Genomic DNA, 22,368 nt, shown 5'->3' on the forward strand with positions numbered 1-22,368 from the left:
CTTTTGGCACAGGTTGCAAATGGCATCGCTGTTGTCAGAGGCAGACACACAAAAACAAATGCCACACTGCTGAGCTTTGCAATGACAGCATTCTGGTGGTGGCAACAGCATGCGTTGATTGGCGTGCTGTCTGGCTGACCCCGGGTGCCGATACTTGCTGTCTGACTGTGCCACTAGCTCCTTGCGACAACCTCCCCCTGCTTCCAACTCGTCTCGTCCTTCTCTCTGTCTCCACTTCTGAACTTTCCCCCTCTTCTTCTTCTCTTCGAGCAGGCACCCACGTGGCATCCACGGGCACAGCATCATCATCAACCACTTCACTTGTATCTGACACCTCAGCAAAGGAAGCAGCAGCGGGTACAACATTATCATCATCATCATCATCACACCGTACGTCCATGTGTGTAATGCTGCCTGACTGAGACATATCCCTGCTATCTACATCCCCTGGCAATAATGGTTGCGCATCACTAATTTCATCCAACTGATGTGTAAATAACTCCTCTGAGGGATCAAGTGAAGCGGCTGTGGTGGCTGTGGTGGTAGTGGTGGTGGTGGCGGGCGGGAGAGTGGTAACTTAAGAGCGGGTGACCAAAGCTGAGCTGGAGGAGGATGGTGCGTCAAGGTTCTTAGCGGAAGCTGTTAAAGATTGGGTGTCCTGTGTAAGCCAGTCAACTATTTTCTCCAAATTTTTTGAGTTCAGGGTACGTGGCCTCTGAACACTTGGCATTGTTCCAGGGCCAGTGGAAATCACAGCACCACGACCACGACGGCCCCTGCGGGATGGCCTGCCTCTGCCTGTCATTTTTTTTTAAATGTGAAGTGGTGCTATGCGTGCAAGGTACTGTGCCAACCTATATAAGTGGTGGGCAGTGGGCACAGTACAGTCTGTGTGGGCCTGACACACACGGGCTTGCAAATGTGATTATATCACAGAAAAATTTGAAATATAATTTTTTTTATCTGCAAGGTATTTGAGTGAATGACACCCTGTAACGGTATGAGTGAAGGCCTAGCCACTAGCCAGTATACAGTATGTGTGGGCCTGATACGCACGGGCTTGCAAATGTGATTATATCACAGAAAAATATTAAATATATATTTTTTTATCTGCGAGGTATTTTCTGTCACACCCTGTATGAATGGTGTGCACTGTGCACACAGTGCTGTCTATGACTGAGCCTGCAGCCTCTCACACACGGGCAGCCAGGAAACTGTAAAAAAAGCAGACTGATGTACCAGCCCTGAAAAGGGCTTTTTGGGGTGCTGTCAGGACGCTGTCCTTACAGCAGATGAGTCTGTGGACACAGAGCACTGCCCTAGCTAACGCTTTCCCTATTGAATCAGCAGCAGCTACACTCTCCCTCCTCTCACTTTGAATGCAGCTTCCGAATGAATCTAAAATGGATGCTGTCCAGGAGGTGGGAGGGTCTGGGAGGGAGGGTCTGCTGCTGATTGGCTGGAATGTGTCTGCTGACTGTGAGGTACAGGGTCAAAGTTTACTCAATTATGATGTATAGGGGGCGGACCGAACATCGCATATGTTCGCCCGCAGCGGCAAACGCGAACAAGCTAAGTTTGCCGGGAACTATTCGCCGGCGAATAGTTTGGGACATCACTAGTACTGAACAGCGGGCTCCTGTACAGACCATCCGCACCTCAGTGCCCCTAGAACATCTGATGGTCGATTATGTACAGATTGGATATTCTACCTCGGGACACTCGTACTGTCTAGTCATGACAGATCGCGTCAACAAGTATGCGGTGGATGTGCCCACCAGAGACCAGACTGCAGAGTCAGCCACCCAAGCTGTCTGTAAACACTTTATACAGGTGTTTGGGTGTCCACCGAGGATACATTCTGACCAGGGAACATGCTTTCAGGGTACTTCAATGAACGAACTGTACCAGCTGTATGGGATCGAACGTTCCCACACCACTCCGTATTACCCACAAGGAAACGGGCATGCGAACGCTTCAATCGCACCTTGCTTCAGATGCTGCAGACTCTGGAAGACAGCCAAAAAGCCCAGTGGCCCGCGTACCTACCCGAATTGATGTGGGCCTATAACAACAGGGTACACAGTACCACCGGATACTCTCCACATATGCTCATGTTTGGAAGTGCTAGACGGGAGATTGAGGATCTCCACATGCCCAACCCGATGGAGCCCCCACTGAGAAGTACCACCGCATGGGTGCAGTAGCACTGCCGCCGGCTGAGAGCGGTCCACAAGGTTGTGGGGAGTGCCTGGGACAGGTGGTACACTCTAACCCAAGACCAGTGCAGAAAGATGGGTATGCCCCGGGTGATCGAGTGATGGTCAAAGCCAAACGGCCATCTGGGAAGTTAGATGGGCGGTGGGAGGTTGTTCCATACACTGTGAAAAGAAGGGTAGACCCCGCTAATCGGGTCTATGAGGTAAAGCCAGTAGGGACAGGGGGACCCTCACGAAACTTGCACCGTAATATGTTGAGACGTTACAATTTTGACGAGCCAGTGTGCGTGGAGGAGGTGCCTCCTCACGGTCAGAGTATGGAGGAAAGCCCCTCAGATGAGGAAGAGGAGGAATGGTGGGTTGTCCCTGCCCAGGTGTCCACGGAGGTTCCGGCCGTGGCAGGTTTGCCACCCAGGTGCAATGCTGAGCAGTCAACAGCTCCTCCCTTGTCAAATATGCCTGATGTCCCCAGTATTTCTGAGCCACTCAGTGATCGGGGACGCAGTGGAAGGGGACTAGTCGTTGTCCCTCATCTAGCTCTTAGGAAGAGGGATTTTTCCAGGAGGACTACTTACAGCGTTTGGACAGAAGTCTAACTAACAAGCAAGGCTACACGTGTGCTGAGAGGCTGGTGGCCATCTCGGGAAAGAGGCATCCTCGGGCCCAGAACAGACGCAGGTCAGTACACCCGTTTACTCATCGCCTTATACTAGTGGCGCCTGTAGCAACAGAAACTAAGCCTAGGCCTGAAATTAGATAGATAGATAGATAAGGTTGTGTGATTGTCAGGCTGTACAGAACTGTTCTGCAGCACAGTATTGACTTTGCAGGCCCTGCTGTGTCTGCCATCGGCTAGGCCTGTCCAGTGGGCAGGGACAGTGACTATGGGTTCGGGATATAGCATATTCTGTGCATGTTTGTATTGTTGTGGTTATACTACTGTTGTAGTAAAGTTTCTGTTTTTGCATAAAAAGCTGGTGTCTGTGTCGTTTTCCCTGTTCCATGACTTCATTGTATCCTGGGGGTCCCTCCCCGGTTCACGGTCTTACACAGGTACGGCAACATCTGTAGTGTCCCACTAGGTAAAGGTGGGCACTACACAGGTTAATGTGTTTCATTGCATTGAATGTCATGTGCATGTTTTTCCCTGTGTTATCTGGGTGTTAGGCCTGTCAGGGTGTAGTTTAGCCTCCCAGACGTTAGAGGGAGATAGAGAGCCCTAGATATATATAGGAAGGCCCAGCCAGGGGAGAGTTAGTTCATTCCAGGGGACTAGAGGAGTTACCTCGTCAGCCTGAAGCTCCTGAGACTAAGCTTAGCTCAGTTGAGATACCCCAGTAGCAGGACAGAACCTCCTGGGAGAAACCCACAATCCTTCACCAGACAAGTCAGGATATTACAAGCAAAGATAAGTAACACTGATGGGCAGATGCATTAGAAAGCAAAGCAAGGATTTAATACGAGAGGAAGATATATATTTTACCAAGGATTTAAGCCACCATTTAGGCATCCCGGCCTTGGGATAGAAAGCCAGACAGGAGTTCTAGAAAGAACAGTGTACACTATTTCTGAGGAAAGGTACAACCTGATTCTGAGTGCATTGTGGATTTACCCTCTGAGTATCTTGCATAACCAATACCTGCCATCTTGTGGAATAAGCCTGCTTGTAAAGCTGTGATCTAAGAGACTGTGTTACCATCTGTATGTACAAAGTTGGACTGTGAAAGGGAGTCTTTCACCTAATCTGAGCGTTTTAGACCGCTCAGATCAGGTTATAGACTCTTTAACCCTCATTACGATCATACCTTTGTCTTATGTGTCCCTCGCCCAGATAATGAAAATAATACTTTTTAAACTTATGCAAATTACCGGACGTCACGAGCGGCACCAGAGGACGGCGGGCTGGGAACTGGCCCGCACCTGCGCACTGCTCTGCCCATTATGGGCAGAGGAACATCCTTTCATATTGCGCATGCGCCGGCCGGCTGTCTTTAGTTGGCCGGCGCATGCGCAATATGAAAAGCTGTTCATCTGCCCATAATGGGCAGAGCAGTGCGCAGGTGCGGGCCAGTTCCCAGCCCGCCGTCCTCTGGTGCCGCTCGTGACGTCCGCCGGCTGGAGGTGTGTTTTTCTGGGCACATCGCCCAGTAACGCCGCCCCTGGGCACCTTCAGAAGGTAATTTGCATAAGTTTAAAAAGTATTATTTTCATTATCTGGGCGAGGGACACATAAGACAAAGGTATGATCGTAATGAGGGTTAAAGAGTCTATAACCTGATCTGAGCGGTCTAAAACGCTCAGATTAGGTGAAAGACTCCCTTTAAGTAAAGCAACGTTTGGTTCACTATACCACCTGTGTACCTCACTTATTCCAACTATACCCCGGTGTGCCACCGTTACAGGCACTGGCGTCACGAACCTTAAAGGGACCTTGCCCCAGGCACTCAAAATACCCGTAACATCCAGGGCACCTCATCCACCATCAGGCCTGGTCCCTATCTACAGAGCGTGCCCCAGAGGAACCGTGTCTACCTCTCCTTCACTGCCACATGCCTGCCCAGGGTTCTCCAATACAGTGAGCAACCCTCGATTGCCCATAACCGTGACCTCACTTCGCTATACCCTGCAGGTCCGGCGTGTTGCACATCTACTTCCTGCTCAGTTCCCGACACAAAAGGAAGTGGCTGCAAATGCCACTCAGCCAATCACTGGCTGCAGGGGTGCCCCTCCTCAGCCTGTCATTGGCTAATTTTCCTGCCATGTCAGGACACTAGCTGGAAATTGTGCACAGAGGACCAGCGTTCGATTGAAGTCCTTTAGGCCCACTAGAGGAAATGATTCTGAGGGCTCACCCTTAAGGGTCCTATTTTATTAGGGATCCATATTGTCAGAGCATGGGCCCACAGGAGGATCCTCTGGTACTCTGGTGGGCCAGTCCAACCCTTGCAAGGACTCCCTCACCTCCCCATTTTTTTCAGAGATTACGGCTACCACTGTGGTCTATCATCGTTGGCCTTGTGCATGGCATTGGAAAGGGTCCTATTGATTTTGATGGAGTCCATCTAGCCATATAGACTCTAATTAATATTAAAAACGTCCGTCACATAGCCATTTTTACTGTCATGTGAATGTAAGCTAAGAGAGTCCTAGATTTATTTCAGCAGGGCTATCCGATGGTTCCTCGTCCATCTGGGCTCAACGTTCAAGTTGCTGCTTCGTTAGCCTTCTTTGAAATCCATTATGCTCAAGATCCTTGTGTAAAGATTTTTAGTAGAGTTGTCTCTAGTCTAAGACCCTGGATCCTACAGTCAAAAAAGTGTTTTTCTGCAGCAGTCTCACTTAGCAGTGGGGCTTTGGATACAAAACTCATGAGTGCAAAAAATGTCATATTCCAGATCTCCTGAAACCCTTAGACTCCATATCTCGGTACTCTTCACTAATTGGATTGTGGCTTTAATGGATCTCTTGTCCTGTGTGGTGTCATGGCTGAAGGAAATACTGCACAGTCTTTACAGTCAGAGCAAGGACAGGACAGGGGTCCTCATCTGCAGTCCATTGAGAAAGCTAAACACTCTCCTAAGTCTGCACATAAGAGAGAATGTGGAAAGTGTAAACCATAAATGTTCTTCTATTGTCTCAAACATTGAGTCATATTCTACCAGCTCTCAGCCTGCTTGTGATGTGTCACCCCTAGAGGGAGCTCTAGGACTACTTTCTACAGAACTAGACCTTTATTTAAGGAAAACATTTGCCAGAACAAATGGTTTTTTTTGCTTACGAAGATGAACAACATTTTAAAACCAGTATACCATTATGAAACTTTATAACATTTCATTTCCATCTTTTCTGCCACACTAGGGGACTTAAAGGAGTTGTCCAGGATTTTTATTATTTTTTTTAATCCCCCACCCACCAGCACTTGTGAAGAGAGCAACTTCTGGGGTCCTGTGCACTGCTCCAACCAATGAATAGATTCAACGGTGGCGTGTCCCAGCATTGACGTTCTGCTTGGGGGTGCATCACCGCTGAGGGTGCTGATTGGCTGCACCGGTACACATGACCCTGTCTGGAAGTTTACAGGCCAGGGACCTGAAAGCAGGGGTGGACATAGAATTTCCTGGTGGGCTGATGCCCAGGGGACAGAAACCACATTCTGTCAGTTTGGACCAACCTACAACTTGGGACCACTTTCCCAGTTCGCTCATGCCTGGAAAAGCTCAGATCAGGCCCTCGGTGCTGGAGCAGCAGCAGAGCAGGTGGGTCTACTTTTTGGTTTTGCTGCAGTGCAGTCCTGACCAAATTTAGAAATAATAATTTTTATTGGTTTCGGGAATATACACAAGCAGGGGCAGCTTGGGAACTGAAAGTGGCCCTGGAAGAAAATGATAACTAAAAGTGGCCCCATGTTTTGGGTGGGTTCAAACTGACGGGCTGAAACGAGTAGGAGGGGACAGCTGAAGTAGGCGGGGCCTGCAATACTGTACTGCAGCACAGAATACCGCCTCAGCAGAACCAAATACCACAGGGCAGCACAAAATACTGTCACCCTCACCACAGTATTCAACTGTATTACCATCATGAGGACAGTAATACAGTTGAGTTCAGGAGGGCACCTGTGGCGTTTGAGCATCAGATCATTTTGTACCTGGTCTGCGGCCATCAACAGGGCTCGAGTGGCCCCCTGGGTATCGTCCCACAGGGAAAATTTCCCTGTAGGGTCTATGGCCAATCCGCCCCTATACATAAGAGGCCAACAGTGATAATAACAATTGAAAGACCGAAAAGTATGTTATGGTAATGTTAAAGGTCCTTCTACATGTTAACACTTCACAGTAGCAGAGAGGACTATTACAGTGTAAACATATAAAACTAAACAGAAATGAAAAAATATGCAAGTGAGGGTCTCTCAGGCGGTACAGGAACATGGATTGGTCTTTATATAAGAGTTATGGGGAATATCCCTCGTGTAACAACCAAGGTGCCCAGGTATTATCTCTGATGACTGGATTAATCAGAGTGGCAGCAAGTAACATTCAAAGCCTGGATGACCGATGTAGGGGGGGGGGGGATCCAGGGACTTCCAGTGCCGAGAAATCACCAGTTTGGCATGAAACAGAACATGGCCAATAATGCGTCTATATGAGGAAGTGATGCAATCTATACCTACAAACAAAAGTGGTAGAGCAGGTGAAGGGATAACCTGCGTCCCTGAAATCTGTGAGATCAAGCAAAGGTCTGATGCCAGAAGTCAGCAAGCTTTGGGCAGGACCATAAGATCTGATACAAGGACCCAGTTTTCCCACCATGTCTCCATCAGCATGCAGATACTCTGGGGTACATACGGCTCAATCTTTGTGGAGTGAAGCACCATCGAAGCAACGTTCTGACCGCAGCTTCATAATGTGTTACACATTTAAAGGTGGACGCTAGAAAGTCCACAGCCCTGGCCCACCGCTCCTCAGAAAAAGAGGTCTGCAAATCAGTCTCCCACGTTCTAACGGGAGGAGATTTAACAAACTTGGTTTTATCTCCTAATAAATCAAATATATCGTACCCTCATGCAGGGCCGTCTTTAATAGTGATTGGACCCTGGGCAAGAATTTACCTGGGCCCCCTGGATCCCACCTTCCCACACCTTAGCAGGCAATCACGCCCTCCACCACAACACACACACAACCTCATCAATACAATGCACAGGAATGTGCAGTGTGTGAGTATATCATAGCCGACCCACTGCTTTCCCATAGAGATGTACTGGGAGGCTATTGCGCATGCGCGGCTTCATAGAGATGCTCTGAAGCAATGCATTTCTATGAGGAGTGTTTAGCGTGAATGCCAGTGTTGTACATTGTGCAACACTGGACTAGGAAGCACCTCTAGTGGTCGTCTGATGAGTGGTCGTCTGATGAGTGGTCGTCTGAGGAGTGGCCGTCTGAGGAGTGGCCGTCTGAGGAGTGGCCGTCTGAGGAGTGGCCGTCTGAGGAGTGGCCGTCTGATGAGTGGCCGTCTGATGAGTGGTCGTCTGATGAGTGGCCGTCTGATGAGTGGCCGTCTGATGAGTGGCCGTCTGAGGAGTGGCCGTCTGAGGAGTGGCCGTCTGATGAGTGGCCGTCTGATGAGTGGCCGTCTGATGAGTGGTCGTCTGATGAGTGGTCGCCTGATGAGTGGCCGTCTGATGAGTGGCCGTCTGATGAGTGGTCGTCTGATGAGTGGTCGTCTGATGAGTGACCACTAGACGTGTTCCTTGGCAGTAAATGTAAATACTGCCTTTTTTTCTGAAAAGTCAGTGTTTACATTAGAAAGCTTACAGAGACCTGCTATAGACACCAGAACTACTACGTTTAGCTGTTGTGGTTCTGGTGACTGTAGTGTCCCTTAATATAGAGGGAAAAAAGAATCAGCACAAAAGTATCAACTAATATGTCCATATCATTATTCTAAAAATTTTAAAAGCACAACTTCTGACACAAATAGTATTTTTTTCACAATATTCAGATAATACTGTACTACTAACCCCTCCTCCCCCCCCTCCCCCACCTTGTCCAACCACCCAGCACCCTTACTCACATAAAACAAGTAATATATATAATATAGACTTTATTTACAAATGCCTAAGCAGGCAAAGAAACCTATCTTGGCCCAAGTCAAATTAATACATCACTTTTATTTGATATATATTAAAACCTGAATAGGTGCATAGAACGCAATGGTACCGACCATTGAAACAGAAAAGTAAATAGGATATTAAAAACACAGCCACCAAACCACTGCTGTTGACATTGGCTTAATGACATAGGAGAAAAAGAGAGAAGGGAAGAAACGAGGGGGGGGGGGGGGGAATATACAATCCCTGCCCCTGAATGTGAGAAGGAAAATTGATTACCCTACCACGTCTGCACTTAATGGCTACAGTACCATCTAGTTGCCTTGCTTTCACATCTGCTGCATGTGTACTGGTGTACGATTTGTGTCATCAAAACACCCAGGCAAATGTAGGTACTACCTGTCTCCTGCCTATTAGTCCAGACGTGGATAACACTATTGATTCTCCTATAAAAGCCAGCTACTGTCAGTGATGAGACTGTAATCCATCCGGACTACTCATGGAAACTACACAGTAGGGAGGTGACCGCACATTAAAACCTAACTCTGCCCCCCGACATGTTTCGCCAGTCACACTGGCTTCCTCAGGGGTAATGGGCAGCAATGGATGACATCAAACACCGGAGACTGAAATAGTAAAAGTTCTGATTGACAGGTGTTAACTACCTATCCATCATGGGGAGGGGGGGGGTAGAGACCACAGCCAATCCACATCAGACACAGAAGATACTTGCCGTGTCATAGGGAGGCCGCATCATTATTGGTGCGCTGACCCTGCGGCGCATACACCGTATCATGGGGAGGCCGCCGTCACCACCTAGCTACGTCATTGTTAGTGCGCAGTCACTGCGGCGCACGCGCAGACGAGCCAGCGACCGCGAAATGCCGCACGCACGACTGCGCATGAGCTGCGCGGCACAGGGCTGCGCACCAACTCCGAACCCCTCAAATCACAAAAAAGGCTAGAAGGTACAACAGCAACAAGGGGTAAATTATTGGCATAAGATAGATGGCTAAAAACAATTCGCCTGACAAGAATCCCAGGCTGTACCAAATAAGTGCCTGCATGGTATTAGCAACAAAACGGGCCACACTATTATCAAAAATACTACATAACTATAATTTGGCATATAATGATTGCAAACAGTTTATTAATTGCAGACAGTTTAGCACCCTTACTCACATAAAGCGAGTAATATATATAATATAGCTTACAGTGAATGACTGTAAATACTGAAGACTCCAGCGGCTCAGGATCAGTGCTCGGGGCAGCTGGGCTCAGGCTGGAAGTGGGCACCGCTCTGCAGGAAGGAGACCGGGGCTCGGGCTGGAAGTGGGCACCGCTCTGCAGGAAGGAGACCGGGGCTCGGGCTGGAAGTGGGCACCGCTCTGCAGGAAGGAGACCGGGGCTCGGGCTGGAAGTGGGCACCGCTCTGCAGGAAGGAGACCAGGGCTCGGGCTGGAAGTGGGCACCGCTCTGCAGGAAGGAGACCGGGGCTCGGGCTGGAAGTGGGCACCGCTCTGCAGGAAGGAGACCGGGGCTCGGGCTGGAAGTGGGCACCGCTCTGCAGGAAGGAGACCGGGGTTCGGGCTGGAAGTGGGCACCGCTCTGCAGGAAGGAGACCGGGGCTCGGGCTGGAAGTGGGCACCGCTCTGCAGGAAGGAGACCAGGGCTCAGGCTGGAAGTGGGCACCGCTCTGCAGGAAGGAGACCAGGGCTCAGGCTGGAAGTGGGCACCGCTCTGCAGGAAGGAGACCAAGGCTCAGGCTGGAAGTGGGCACCGCTCTGCAGGAAGGAGACCGGGGCTCGGGCTGGAAGTGGGCACCGCTCTGCAGGAAGGAGACCGGGGCTCGGGCTGGAAGTGGGCACCGCTCTGCAGGAAGGAGACCGGGGCTCGGGCTGGAAGTGGGCACCGCTCTGCAGGAAGGAGACCGGGGCTCGGGCTGGAAGTGGGCACCGCTCTGCAGGAAGGAGACCAGGGCTCGGGCTGGAAGTGGGCACCGCTCTGCAGGAAGGAGACCGGGGCTCGGGCTGGAAGTGGGCACCGCTCTGCAGGAAGGAGACCGGGGCTCGGGCTGGAAGTGGGCACCGCTCTGCAGGAAGGAGACCGGGGTTCGGGCTGGAAGTGGGCACCGCTCTGCAGGAAGGAGACCGGGGCTCGGGCTGGAAGTGGGCACCGCTCTGCAGGAAGGAGACCAGGGCTCAGGCTGGAAGTGGGCACCGCTCTGCAGGAAGGAGACCAGGGCTCAGGCTGGGAGTGGGCACCGCTCTGCAGGAAGGAGACCAAGGCTCAGGCTGGAAGTGGGCACCGCTCTGCAGGAAGGAGACCGGGGCTCGGGCTGGAAGTGGGCACCGCTCTGCAGGAAGGAGACCGGGGCTCGGGCTGGAAGTGGGCACCGCTCTGCAGGAAGGAGACCAGGGCTCAGGCTGGAAGTGGGCACCGCTCTGCAGGAAGGAGACCAGGGCTCAGGCTGGAAGTGGGCACCGCTCTGCAGGAAGGAGACCAGGGCTCAGGCTGGAAGTGGGCACCGCTCTGCAGGAAGGAGACCAGGGCTCAGGCTGGAAGTGGGCACCGCTCTGCAGGAAGGAGACCGGGGCTCGGGCTGGAAGTGGGCACCGCTCTGCAGGAAGGAGACCGGGGCTCAGGCTGGAAGTGGGCACCGCTCTGCAGGAAGGAGACCGGGGCTCAGGCTGGAAGTGGGCACCGCTCTGCAGGAAGGAGACCGGGGCTCAGGCTGGAAGTGGGCACCGCTCTGCAGGAAGGAGACCGGGGCTCGGGCTGGAAGTGGGCACCGCTCTGCAGGAAGGAGACCGGGGCTCGGGCTGGAAGTGGGCACCGCTCTGCAGGAAGGAGACCGGGGCTCAGGCTGGAAGTGGGCACCGCTCTGCAGGAAGGAGACCGGGGCTCGGGCTGGAAGTGGGCACCGCTCTGCAGGAAGGAGACCGGGGCTCGGGCTGGAAGTGGGCACCGCTCTGCAGGAAGGAGACCGGGGCTCGGGCTGGAAGTGGGCACCGCTCTGCAGGAAGGAGACCAGGGCTCAGGCTGGAAGTGGGCACCGCTCTGCAGGAAGGAGACCAGGGCTCGGCTCGCCCTAGCGTTGCAGTGCCTCTGTGCAGTGTGGGACTGGGGTACTTAGGGCCCACCAGTGTAACTGATTCTGGGGGCCCACCTTAGGGCTCCTGAACACTAACTTATTTATTTTTTCCCCATGTCTGTACCTTTCAATTCACTTCAATGGGGCTGAAAATTTTTTAAAAATAAAGACTCAGTGTGCATTCTGTGTCTGTGTCTTTTCCATCACATTATACACAGCACGTATCTGCGGTTATTACCACCGTGTAATCCAGCAGCGGTGGCCGCGCTTGCACACTATAGGTAAAGGTGTTGGCCTATGAGCACTTCCAGCCTTTCCCTATAGTGTGTAAGCACGGCCACCGCTGCTGGATTACATGATGGTAACAACCACGGATAAGTGCTGTGTATAATGTGATGGAAAGGGGGCAATATGGAGTATCACAATACATTAGTGAATGCCTTTTATTAACTGCATGATAAATGCCATTTACTGAAGTGAGACAAACCCTTTAACCCATTTAAAGAGGACCCTTTATGGGTCCAGACATTATAAAATAAGTGGCACGTTAGGTAGGCATCAAACAGGGATCTAATAGAGCTTACTATTATTCCTGGGCGTGGCTCTGTTCGCCCGCTGTGCCCCTGTTTAATTATCGCACCTTACATCGCAAATTACTAGCATCGGAACAGGGAGCAGACGCCAGGGTTTCTCAATTTGCGTCACCTTCTCCCTGGCTGTAGCCATGTCCGATCACAGCCAGAGCGTCACAGCCAGGGAAAAATACCTTCAGAGACATTGCATCATGTGTGACTGATATCAGCCGCTCCTCTTATAACGCTCCAGCTCTGATATAACCTCCAGAGACATTACATCATATGTGACTGATATCAGCCGCTCCCCTTATAACGCTCCAGTCCTGATATAACCTCCAGAGACATTACATCATATGTGACTGATATCAGCTGCTCCTCTTATAACGCTCCAGCACTGATATAACCTCCAGAGACATTACGTCCTATGTGACTGATATCAGCCGCTCCTCTTATAACGCTCCAGCACTGATATAACCTCCAGAGACATTACATCATATGTGACTGATATCAGCTGCTCCTCTTATAACGCTCCAGCGCTGATATAACCTCCAGAGACATTGCATCATGTGTGACTAATATCAGCCGCTCCTCTTATAACGCTCCAGCGCTGATATAACCTCCAGAGACATTACATCCTATGTGACTGATATCGGCCGCTCCTCTTATAACGCTCCAGTACTGATATAACCTCCAGAGACATTGCATCATGTGTGACTAATATCAGCCGCTCCTCTTATAACGCTCCAGCGCTGATATAACTTCCAGAGACAGTACATCATATGTGACTGATATCAGCCGCTCCTCTTATAACGCTCCAGCGCTGATATAACCTCCAGAGACATTGCATCATGTGTGACTAATATCAGCCGCTCCTCTTATAACGCTCCAGCACTGATATAACCTCCAGAGACATTACATCATGTGTGACTAATATCAGCCGCTCCTCTTATAACGCTCCAGCGCTGATATAACCTCCAGACATTACATCATATGTGACTGATATCAGCCGCTCCTCTTATAACGCTCCAGCACTGATATAACCTCCAGACATTACATCATATGTGACTGATATCAGCCGCTCCTCTTATAACGCTCCAGCACTGATATAACCTCCAGAGACATTACATCCCATGTGACTAATATCAGCCGCTCCTCTTATAACGCTCCAGCGCTGATATAACCTCCAGACATTACATCATATGTGACTGATATCAGCCGCTCCTCTTATAACGCTCCAGCACTGATATAACCTCCAGACATTACATCATATGTGACTGATATCAGCCGCTCCCCTTATAACGCTCCAGCACTGATATAACCTCCAGAGACATTGCATCCTATGTGACTGATATCAGCCGCTCCCCTTATAACGCTCCAGCACTGATATAACCTCCAGAGACATTACATCCTATGTGACTGATATCGGCCACTCCCCTTATAACGCTCCAGCACTGATATAACTTCCAGAGACAGTACATCATATGTCACTGATCTCAGCCGCTTCTCTTATAACGCTCCAGCGCTGATATAACCTCCAGAGACATTACATCACATGTGACTGATATCAGCCGCTCCTCTTATAACGCTCCAGCACTGATATAACCTCCAGACATTACATCACATGTGACTGATATCAGCCGCTCCTCTTATAACGCTCCAGCACTGATATAACCTCCAGAGACATTACATCCTATGTGACTGATATCAGCCGCTCCTCTTATAACGCTCCAGCGCTGATATAACCTCCAGAGACATTACATCCTATGTGACTGATATCAGCCGCTCCTCTTATAACGCTCCAGCGCTGATATAACTTCCAGAGACATTGCATCATGTGTGACTAATATCAGCCGCTCCTCTTATAACGCTCCAGCACTGATATAACCTCCAGAGACATTACATCCTATGTGACTGATATCAGCCGCTCCTCTTATAACGCTCCAGCTCTGATATAACCTCCAGAGACATTGCATCCTATGTGACTGATATCAGCCGCTTCTCTTATAACGCTCCAGCACTGATATAACCTCCAGAGACATTACATCATATGTGACTGATATCAGCCGCTCCTCTTATAACGCTCCAGCACTGATATAACCTCCAGAGACATTACATCACATGTGACTGATATCAGCCGCTCCTCTTATAACGCTCCAGCACTGATATAACCTCCAGAGACATTACATCCTATGTGACTGATATCAGCCGCTCCTCTTATAACGCTCCAGTACTGATATAACCTCCAGAGACATTACATCACATGTGACTGATATCAGCCGCTCCTCTTATAACGCTCCAGCACTGATATAACCTCCAGAGACATTACATCCTATGTGACTGATATCAGCCGCTCCTCTTATAACGCTCCAGTACTGATATAACCTCCAGAGACATTACATCACATGTGACTGATATCAGCCGCTCCCCTTATAACGCTCCAGTACTGATATAACCTCCAGAGACATTACATCCTATGTGACTGATATCAGCCGCTCCTCTTATAACGCTCCAGCGCTGATATAACCTCCAGAGACATTACATCCTATGTGACTGATATCAGCCGCTCCCCTTATAACGCTCCAGTACTGATATAACCTCCGGAGACATTACATCCTATGTGACTGATATCAGCCGCTCCTCTTATAACGCTCCAGTACTGATATAACCTCCAGAGACATTACATCACATGTGACTGATATCAGCCGCTCCTCTTATAACGCTCCAGTACTGATATAACCTCCGGAGACATTACATCCTATGTGACTGATATCAGCCGCTCCTCTTATAACGCTCCAGTACTGATATAACCTCCAGAGACATTACATCACATGTGACTGATATCAGCTGCTCCTCTTATAACGCTCCAGCGCTGATATAACCTCCAGAGACATTACATCCTATGTGACTGATATCAGCCGCTCCCCTTATAACGCTCCAGCACTGATATAACCTCCAGAGACATTACATCACATGTGACTGATATCAGCCGCTCCTCTTATAACGCTCCAGCGCTGATATAACCTCCAGAGACATTACATCACATGTGACTGATATCAGCCGCTCCCCTTATAACGCTCCAGCGCTGATATAACCTCCAGACATTACATCCTATGTGACTGATATCAGCCGCTCCCCTTATAACGCTCCAGCACTGATATAACCTCCAGAGACATTACATCACATGTGACTGATATCAGCCGCTCCTCTTATAACGCTCCAGCGCTGATATAACCTCCAGAGACATTACATCACATGTGACTGATATCAGCCGCTCCCCTTATAACGCTCCAGCGCTGATATAACCTCCAGACATTACATCCTATGTGACTGATATCAGCCGCTCCCCTTATAACGCTCCAGCACTGATATAACCTCCAGAGACATTGCATCCTATGTGACTGATATCAGCTGCTCCTCTTATAATGCTCCAGCGCTGATATACCCTCCAGACATTACATCATATGTGACTGATATCAGCCGCTCCCCTTATAACGCTCCAGCACTGATATAACCTCCAGAGACATTACATCACATGTGACTGATATCAGCCGCTCCCCTTATAACGCTCCAGCGCTGATATAACCTCCAGACATTACATCCTATGTGACTGATATCAGCCGCTCCCCTTATAACGCTCCAGCACTGATATAACCTCCAGAGACATTACATCACATGTGACTGATATCAGCCGCTCCTCTTATAACGCTCCAGCGCTGATATAACCTCCAGAGACATTACATCACATGTGACTGATATCAGCCGCTCCCCTTATAACGCTCCAGCGCTGATATAACCTCCAGACATTACATCCTATGTGACTGATATCAGCCGCTCCCCTTATAACGCTCCAGCACTGATATAACCTCCAGAGACATTACATCACATGTGACTGATATCAGCCGCTCCTCTTATAACGCTCCAGCGCTGATATAACCTCCAGAGACATTACATCACATGTGACTGATATCAGCCGCTCCCCTTATAACGCTCCAGCGCTGATATAACCTCCAGACATTACATCCTATGTGACTGATATCAGCCGCTCCCCTTATAACGCTCCAGCACTGATATAACCTCCAGAGACATTGCATCCTATGTGACTGATATCAGCTGCTCCTCTTATAACGCTCCAGCGCTGATATACCCTCCAGACATTACATCATATGTGACTGATATCAGCCGCTCCCCTTATAACGCTCCAGTACTGATATAACCTCCAGAGACATTACATCACATGTGACTGATATCAGCCGCTCCTCTTATAACGCTCCAGTACTGATATAACCTCCGGAGACATTACATCCTATGTGACTGATATCAGCCGCTCCTCTTATAACGCTCCAGTACTGATATAACCTCCAGAGACATTACATCACATGTGACTGATATCAGCTGCTCCTCTTATAACGCTCCAGCGCTGATATAACCTCCAGAGACATTACATCCTATGTGACTGATATCAGCCGCTCCCCTTATAACGCTCCAGCACTGATATAACCTCCAGAGACATTACATCCTATGTGACTGATATCAGCCGCTCCCCTTATAACGCTCCAGCACTGATATAACCTCCAGAGACATTACATCACATGTGACTGATATCAGCCGCTCCCCTTATAACGCTCCAGCACTGATATAACCTCCAGAGACATTACATCACATGTGACTGATATCAGCCGCTCCTCTTATAACGCTCAGCGCTGATATAACCTCCAGAGGGCAGGGGGTGATGTCAGAAGGTGAGATGGTTGGTGGGCAGGGATCTGTGATGGGGCAAGGGACACAGGTTATAGGTAGCACCTTCAGGACTGACCGCCCCTACAGTAACTTACCCCCTGCTGCTGTATGTAAGTAGGAAGCAGGGGCCGGTGAGGGGACTTCATACTTGGACAGCCCCGCACAGTGACATGAGGCGCGCACTACCGTTACCTGAGGTGAGGTCTCTGCAGGCAGCCACTGAAGGTCTGGAGGAGTCCCCGCCCCCTCCTCACACGGACTATCCCACTGCAGAGAGGAGGGGGAGCTGCCTTCTCTTGGGGTCAGTTCACATTAATATGGGCTGCATCTCCAAAAGATGAGTGGATATATGCAAAAGAGGGCTCGACTTCCCGTGGGAGGGGTGAAACCGCGACCATAGGGATCCAGCGTGCGCCACCATTAACCCCTCCAGGACCGGGCCTGTTTTCACCTTCCTGCCCAGGCCATTTTAAGAAAATCTGACCAGAGTAACTTTATGTGGTAATAACTTCAAAACGCTTTTAACTATCCGGCCGTTCTGAGAGTGTTTTCTCATCACATATTGTACTTCATGACACTGGTAAATTAGAGTAAAAAAAATTACATTATTTTTTTTTATTACCAAAAATTTGGAAAGATTTCCAAATTAAAATTTCTCTACTTTTATAATAGACAGTAATATCTCCAAAAATAGTTATTACCTTACATTCCCCATATGTCTACTTCATGTTTCGATTATTTTGAAAATAAATTATATTTTTTGGGGACGTTAGAGGCTTAGAAGTTTAGAAGCAAATCTTAAAATTTTTAAAAAGAACATTTCCAAGCCCCCATTTTTATCAGGACCAGTTCAGTAATGAAGTCACTTTCTGGGGCTTACATATTAGAAACCACCCATAAATCACCCCTGTTTAGAAACTACACCCCTCAAGATTTTCAAAACTGATTTTACAAACTTTGTTAACCCTTTAGGTGCCCCACGAGAATTAATCAAAAATGGGAATGAAATTTAAAAATTTCACTTTTTTTAGCAGATTTAAAATTTTAATCTACCGTATATACTCGAGTATAAGACGAGTTTTTTGACACATATTTTTGTGCTCAAAAAGCCCCCCTCGTCTTATACTCAAGTCTAGGTCTTGATTGCGAAAATTCGCAAAAAAAAATCGCATTCAAATTTTCGCATAAAAATTTGCATGAACTGGTATTTTCCCAAAAATCTAATATTCGCTTTAGTTGGTTTTTGTACTGTTAAAGTTATTGTTGATACCATATTGTTTTTCTTTGAAATAAATATTCAAAAACCTTTAACCTACTGATGCCTCAATTAATGTAATTTTATTGGTACGGTATCTATTTTTATTTTTGAAATTTACCAGTAGCTGCTGCATTTCACACCCTAGTCTTATACTCGAGTCAATAATTTTTCCCATTTTTGGGGGGTAAAATTAGGGGCCTCGGCTTATATTCGGGTCGGCTTATACTCGAGTATATACGGTATTTTTTTCTGCCACACATCAAGGGTTAACAGCCAAACAAAACTCAAAATCTATTACCCTGAATCTGGAGTTTACAGAATCACCCCATGTGTGCTCAAAAACTGATGTATGGGCGCGCGGCAGGCCTCAGAGTGGAAGGAGCGCCATATGGCGTTAGGAGAGCGGATTTAGCTGGAATGGTAATTGGGATCTATGCTGCATATGAGGACACCCTGAGGTGGCCCTGCAGTGGAAACCCCCCAAAAGTGACCCCATTCTGGAAACTACACCCCTCAAGGAGTATTTCAAGGTGTGTAGTGAGCACTTTGACCCATCAGGCGTTTTACAGAATTAGGAAACACTTGGCTGTGAAAATAAAAAAATACAATTGCTTACACCCACGTTTTTCACTTTCACAAGGGGTAACAGGACAAAATGCACCCAATATTTTGTTTCCCATTTCACCCCAAATATGGCAACACCCCATGTGCGCTCAGAAAAAGATGCATGGGCGCACAGCAGGGCCCTAGGGTCAAACAGCTAAATATGGATTTTGCTGACCTGAATTGGCAGACATTGATTGTCACATTAAATAAATTCCCACGGTCCCCAGAACTGAAGAACCCCAAAAAGTCACCCCATTTTGGAAACAGCACCCCCGTACGAATATTTTAAGTGGTAGAAAGGGCACTTTTCAACAAACAGGTGACTCACAGAAGGCAGAAACACCTGTAAAAGCATTTCAAAGCACACATTTGTGGGGGGAAAAAATTACTAGGCCCTAACTTTTTTTTCACAGGCGTTTAAAAGGAGAAAATGCCCCCCAGTATATGTTCCCCTTTCAGGAAACCCCCCCATACGTGCTTGTAGCCTGCTGTATGGGCGCACAGCGGGCAAACAGCTAAATGTGAATTTTGCTGACAGGCCTGAATTGGCAGACATGAATTTTAGCTGCCATGTCGCATTAAATAATTTCCTGAGGTCCCTAGAAATGAAAAAACCCAAAAAGTGACCCTATTTCACAAACAGCACCCCTCAAGGAATATTTCAAGGTGTGTAGTGAGCGCTTTGACCCATCAGGCGTTTAACAGAATTAGGAACTGCTTGGCTGTAAAAATGAAAAATTACTATTTTTTCCAGAAAAAGTTTCTTTACACCCAAATTTTTCACTTTCACAAGGGGTAACAGGACAAAATGCACCCACATTTTGTTCCCAATTTCCCCCTGAATTAGCAAACACCCCATATGTGCTAAAAAAAAATATGTATGGATGCATGGCGGGGTTCAAAAGGGAAGGAGAAAATGCACCCCCTAATGTATTGCCCATCTTCTCCTGATTACAGCAATACCCCCTATTGGGCGCTTTCCAGCAAAAAGGGGCCTCACAGAAGACAGACTTGTGACAGCATTTCAAAGCACACTCGCAACAATGGTTCACTCAGAGAGCAGGAGATTTCATTCATTAAAATCGTATTTTATTGTTCTATAAACATATATGTTAGGTTTAACGATTGCAAAAAATATACATGAAATATATTATAAACATTCAATAAAAAATAATAAATAATATATAAAACTTTGTAAAACGTTAAGACTTCTTTTGATAAATCTCCTATGGTACACTGTTGGTGAGAGTTGTTGGTGCATTTCTCCTATAACCACCTATTAGTAAAAGTTTCTAGTGTATTTTGATTTTTGGACACTAGATGGCGCTTGTGTTCATATTTCAGTTTGAGCTGCAATGTATTTATCGGCTGCAATGTATTTCTTATCCGCCAGATGGCGCTAGTCCTATCGTTCAAGGCCTTCCTGCATATATGATTTCATCATGCCTCCATGTGGGTGTAATGTGAAGTAAACCCTAGTGATTCCTGGATATCATGACTTCACGCCAATGTAGAGGTAAGTGATCAGGTCGTCTCCCCAGACGCGTTTCAAAGTAACGTACTTCTTCCTCGGTGCTTGCCTGCTCACAAAACCGTACTGGATTGTCACTCCACTCCATATTTTCACACCTGCGTTATCTGCGGATCTGTCTTGTATCTGCACAGACGGATCCGCACCGATAACGCAAACACTTTTATCCGTTCAGAACGGATCCGTTTGCATTATTCTTTCAAAAAAATTCTAAGTCAAAACGGATCCGTCTTGAATTACGTTGAAAGTCAATGGGGGACGCATCTGTTTTCAATTGCACCATATTGTGGCAGCAAAAAACGGATCAGTCCCCATTGACTTACATTGTAAGTCAGGACAGATCCGCAACGTCAGGCGTGCAAGCAGCGTTTTGGTGTCCGCTTCACAAGCGGAACGGAGACCGAACGGAGCCAAACTGATGCATTCTGAACCCTATCCATTCAGAATGCATTGGGGCTGAACTGATCCGTTTTGGGCCGCTTGTGAGAGCCCTGAAACGGATCTGACAGGCGAACGCCAGTGTGAAAGTAGCCGAACCCATTTGAAGTGCGGTACGGCTTGTATATCTGTCATTCCAAGGGCAGCGCAGCTTGTGCCGTCTATAGTGAGGGACTCTATCTTACTACTGCATATGAAGAAAACATCATTAATACATCATTTAAATGAAAATGTAACCGTGTACGTTATTTGCTGCACATCGTAGAGTTTTTATACACAAAAAACGCCCCCTCCTCCTGCTGATTGACAGGGCCAGCGAGCGCTCTCCTCCTCCGGCTGGCCCTGTCTGCAATTCAAATCCTGCACTTAAGTGTCTTCATTCGGCGCAGGCGCTCTGAGAGAAGGACGCTCACTTCCTCAGCGCCAATGACGTCCCCTCTAAACCCAAAAAAGAAGACATCATCGGCGCAGGCGCACTGAGTGCTGAGGAAGCAAGCGTCCTTCTCTCAGAGCGCCTGCGCCAAATGAAGACACGTAAGGCGCAGGATTTGAATTGCAGACAGGGCCAGTCGGAGGAGGAGAGCGCTCGCTGGCCCTGTCAATCAGCAGGAGGAGGGGGCGTTTTTTTAAAAGGAGGATGCGGCGGCTACCAGCAAGTAGACGCCCTACTTGCTGGTAGAGAGGTCATTTACATATTATAAAAGCTCGATTTTTTATGAAACCAAGCCACAGAACAAGGTAAGAGCCCTATATAGGGAATAGTCGTAGAATAAGGATTTTAATATGCCTAAAAATGAAAAATTCGTTTTGGAAGGGGGGGGGGGGTGACAGATGCCGTTTAATAATTTCCTGAGGTCCCCAGAAATGAAAAACCCCAACAAGTGACCCCGTTTCAGAAAGAGCACCCCCGTACGAACATTTTAAGTGGTGGAAAGGGCACTTTTCAGCTTCTTTACTCGTAGCTGGCGCATGGGCAATGCGATGCCCGGTCCTGGCAGGGCATCGCAATACCTACTGCGCATGCGCCGGCTACGAATTTGTCCGCGCAGCCGCAATGGAAAAGGCGAGGGGAGGGGAGTAAACGGGCGGGCACAGGCACAAGGAGGGCAGGGTTATGAGCCGTTAGGGAGGTCCGGTCTTGGGCTCGGAAGATTGAGACACCGCCCTGGGCACTTGAGAGGGCTCGTTTACATAATCTTCAAAGTTCGTTTTTGGCAGAAAGAAGACTCGGTTATATGCAACAAAGGTACCGTTTTTAACTGCTGGGTGGCACATATAACGCTATAGGATCTGTCTAATATGGTCA

The sequence above is a fragment of the Bufo gargarizans genome, unplaced genomic scaffold (genome assembly GCF_014858855.1).
Source record: "Bufo gargarizans isolate SCDJY-AF-19 unplaced genomic scaffold, ASM1485885v1 fragScaff_scaffold_486_pilon, whole genome shotgun sequence".
Classification (NCBI taxonomy): domain Eukaryota; kingdom Metazoa; phylum Chordata; class Amphibia; order Anura; family Bufonidae; genus Bufo; species Bufo gargarizans.